Source organism: Morone saxatilis, unplaced genomic scaffold (assembly GCF_004916995.1).
Source record: "Morone saxatilis isolate NCDOM2014 unplaced genomic scaffold, NCSU_SB_2.0 Contig4, whole genome shotgun sequence".
Lineage (NCBI taxonomy): Eukaryota > Metazoa > Chordata > Actinopteri > Moronidae > Morone > Morone saxatilis.
This window is the reverse complement of record NW_023339984.1, coordinates 4,847,201-4,852,004: the sequence shown is the minus strand read 5'-3', so window position 1 is coordinate 4,852,004 and position 4,804 is coordinate 4,847,201.

Here is a 4,804-nt window from a genome sequence, read left to right as displayed (position 1 = left end):
CGTTCTAAGTTGCTCCGGTGCCCCACCCCCCCAAGAGCACTTACTTACACCCCTACCCCCACCCCACCACATCCCAAAACCCAACTCCACTTCCTCAAGACCCCCACTTTGTCCCCCTCCCTCGTGTGCCTCTCTGTGGCAGATGGGCACTTGTGTGTTGACAGCAGGGTCATTTGGGTTCACATCCACATGGGGGCAGGGCTCCTCTTTTTGTGTGTGTATGTGTTGTGTAATTTGACCTTTTGCCAGTGCACATATGTATCTGTGTGTTATTTTTTCATGTGCATGTGTGTGTGTGTCCTATCATTGTTTGTGTGTACGCACAATAGGCCTGCAATTTTCGTGCTCTTCAATGTGTTTATTATGTTTTTATTGGTGTGTTTTTTTCATATGTTTGTGTTGTCTACTGTATCTGTTGCAAGCACTGTGAGTTGCATATCTCTAACTGCAGGTGTTGCAAAATGGAATCCAGGGCATGCCCCAATACAAGGGATTGGGGGAAAATGGGTTGTAACCCTGCATGGTTGTTGTAACCTTAAGAGCCCCTTTTAGCTCACCTACCACGCACAGCCTCACACTGCACATAACACACACACACTCCCCTGCGTAGTCCCTCCATTCTCGACATGATATGCTGTTGACTGTGTCTGTGTGGCCCAGTCACGCATGGTTTTCATGAAGTGTCTGAGGCATGTATGCGTCTGAGTGTGTGTGGGTGAAAGAGACACAGACTGCATGGATGGAGTATTTATAATGCGTGTGAGCTGTGTTGTGTGAACAGATACAGAGTGTTGTGTGTGTGTGTGTGTGTGTGTGTGAGGCACTATTTGTGTGAGACAGAAGCTTGAGGCCATGCTCATCGCAGAGAGTACATAGATTGCATAATGAATTCCCTCTATCGCACCGCCGCAGAGGACAAAATAAAACAGACCTTAACAAACCCTTTAAACACCTAGGTGAATACCAACAAAAGTACACCAACACGACACACACACACACCCTACACCACACACACACACACACACTTATTTTAGACCTTCGATTGTACCCCATTCCCCCTACAAGAGGCTTTGAAAGTTTGTCCCATATGTAACTTTTTCTCTTGTGGCGTTGTTTGGTGATGTCTCCTCTTCTGTATTACACTTTGTTTGCCAAATGAAATACCTAACAATACTATTTGCTGTGCAATTGTTCTCTAGCATCTGCATTGAAAAAAGATTTGTATTTGTGTGTGTGCATAATATTGTTTTGATTCTTTCATTATCCAGGCAGACACGGTATCCAGCCTTTCATGGCTAGATTTGTCTGAAAAAAAATCTCATTCACTTTTTGAACCTGGGTGATTCAGTTAGAAGAATCTGCTCTCGATATGAGGATCATTATGAATGCACCAGCCATGCCTGTCTGTCTCTGTCCTCCTGTGTCCTGTGAGTGAGTGAGAGAAAGTCTGTGCTTTCCGTGCACCAGGTGCTATCAGGTGTATCTGGTCAGGCGAGATGAATAAGGCAACTCTGGGACCCCTCACATGGCACGCCTGGCAGACAGGCAAATCTCCCATCACCTACTGTCCTCTGCCTGCCTGCCTGCCTGCCAGTGGGTGCCTGAATGTAATGTGGTGCACGCTTCAAAATGCAGAGAGAGGAAGATCGAGCAAGGGGAAAGGGGTGGTTGAGTGTTGGTGGTGGGTGGGATAACCGTCCGATAGAGGAGGGCGGTGAGGGCACAGAAGGAGGCAGGCTGAGTGAAGGAGGAAAAGGAGAAGTAGAGAGAGAGAGAGAGAGAGAGAGAGAGAGAGAGAGAAATCATTTGTTTTGGACAAGCATCATTTTTCCTCCAAAGGACCCTGGCAGCTGTTGTGTGTAATGGCAAGGGGTGAGGAGGAGGGGAGGGAGGGACAGGAGAAAGAGAAGAGAGAATGGTGGAGACGGGGATGCCATGAAAGCATCTGGGAGGAAAAAAGCATCCTTTAGCTATTATGGAGGAAACCTAAAGGGAGCAGGAGTATGTGTGTGTATGGGAGAAGGGGGGTTTGAGAGCTGTCGGATCTATACAGAGACCACCTGTTTCATCAGAAGAAAAAACAAAAACATAGATCGAGCATGTCGGCAAACAAGGACAGAAGCAGCAGAGGATTTCACAGGTCTTAAGGATGTTATTCCTCTTGGTGCCTATTTAACTACCGCTGGCAGCAGGTCTGTGAATGAGGCCTTCTATACACACTCAGCTGGCATTTTCCAGCTCCTAAAACACTGCTTTTCCAAAGCGCTTTCCACAGTAGACACATTTACATTGTGGCTTGCTTTTTTGAAAACACTGATGTGTGGCTCACATGACATGATTAGGTGCTTCTGTGTGGCAACCACATTAAGCCAGGTTTCTGTCACCTCCAAATGCCTCCATTATACCGAATTTTGGATGTCAATAAAGCCAATCACAAGGGCTCAATGCAGCAACCCATGAACCACCATTAGGCTGCGCTCAAACCAACATTAGCCCTGTGTGAAAAAATGCAGCCCCCTCAGTTATTTGAGCGAGGCCACTGGGTTCACGCAGCAGCGGTGCCAACACAGAGAGCTTCGAATGCAGTTTGTTCAGTAAATAAGTTGAGACTGGCCCAACCTTCACCACAACGTTATCTTGCAAGGCAGCCAATAAAATACACAATATAGCACACATTCCTGGTAGATTAATTTGTAATGTGGACACAGTATTTCTACAATTTACCTGGTAATCATCACGATAAAACTAAAATTATTGTCATAGTGACAATTTTCCTGAGCTGTAAAATTCTCTTTCTTTTGAAATACTGCTAAGAAGTGTTTTTGCATTTGATTCTGGCAACCCCTGTTGACAAAACTGGTTGTTTCCAGATTTCGAGGAGACTAGACCAAATCCGACCTGGTGGCCTTAATGTAGGTCATACAGAGGCATCGTTATTAAATTGAGACTGTTTTATAACCAGTTAAAAAAACTCCGGGTCAACATGTAGTATTTAGGATCAAATAATCTTGTACTTGTCTAATGCCAAAAGACAAGCAGGGTATGGGAGATTAAATTGTTTTCCTATTGTTGGGTTGCGAGGTGATTTTCACAGCCAGAATTGCAGGTCATGTGATTGCCTTAGACCAAAAAAACACAATCATTACAGAAGTGAATATAAAAACAATGAGTACATTTCTCTGATATTCAATGATGTAGAATGTAGAATTATATTTCATGTTATCTCAATTTCAGCTGTTACAGCTAATGAAAATGAAAGGTCTCAGTCAGTATATTATTCTTGTGTCATTTTTGTGTGCGTCAGTCAGAGGGAAGTCAGCTAGCTCAGAAGCAGTCAAATGTTCTATAATCCAAAAATCACAGAAGCCTGATTTGTGCAGGTTTGTACCATATGTGTGTAACCTTTATTGAAATGCACAAGGCATCACATTAAAACGTCGAGTATCCAGTTCTCTATCCAGCTATAGTTTTAATGTGAATGGCAAGCTTTGATAAAAGATATGATAATGCTTATGTAGATAGAACTCCATTACACATAGATTTTTCAAGCTATTATGTCTCTGAGAGTATGTATGTGTCACTTGACAATACATTCTGGATGTGTACAATGAAAGCTTCGGTGTGTCTTGTATGTCATTTGCTCAAGGAACTGTGTATGCATAATGTGTCTGGTAACATGTATGAGCACGGGCACACTTTACCACCACGTGTGTGTATATACAGCATTTGCAGGTGTAATTATGTAAGTACTTTGTACTAAAGTGTCTGTGTAATGTGTTCATGTTTTTGCATAATGTTTTTGATAGCACAGAGGCATAACATTCCCTCGCTTCAACTGTGTGGTATGTGTGTACATTCTTACATGTAGTGCTGAAGTGTGTGTCTGTGTGTTCACCACATCCAAGTGTACTTGCATGTGTGTTTTAAGTGTTTAAGTATGCCTAAGTACTTTGTGGAGGTGTGTGTGTGTATAAGTGTGCTCCATGTGTTTGTGTTGGCGCATAATGTGCTGTATGTATGAATGTATGCATACAAGTACACGTGCAATACAGGTTTTTCTTTACTGCATGTGCGTTCACAAGGACAGAGTATACTCTTTGTATGTGTATAATAAACTGTGCCTTTGGTGATGCTTTATTTCTGTGGTTTTTCAAATTTGTCTTCCCCTATTTAGAGACACTGGAGTGTTTTTTGACCCTCGTCCATCTCATCCCATCAACGCTGCCCCCATCCCAGAGATAAAAACTCTATCCAGCAGCCAAACTTCTTAACCTGCACCACTTCACAAAACTCTTCTCCTGCTATTACCAACCACTTACCACACCTCACACACCAGCTAGAAAATCAATACTTTTACTGTGTGTGTGTGTGTCTGTGCATGGTGGTGGTGGGGGCTTGCCATCCCCCTAGTTTGCTTTCAAAGCAAAACACCCTATCATTGAACCCCCCTTACACACACACAGACACACACACACACAGCATTCAAAGTCTCCACTCAGCTACCATCACCCCCGCTCTTTTCCGCCCCTGCAACTGTTCAAACACTCACACACACTCACGCACCCGCATCTTTGAAACAAAGCGCGATGAACACCTTTGTCTGCAGCCAGCTGCACGGTGTGTGTAGTCTGTAATGCGCATAGTTTGAACACAGGGCACGCACACACACACACCGACAACGACACACACACTTGCGCAGATAAACTTAATGAGGACTTGGTGAATGTAAAGTGCTAACCATACTGATGTCATTGGTACAGTGAGGAGCAGGGCCCCTTTGGTATGCTGGCCACACACACACACA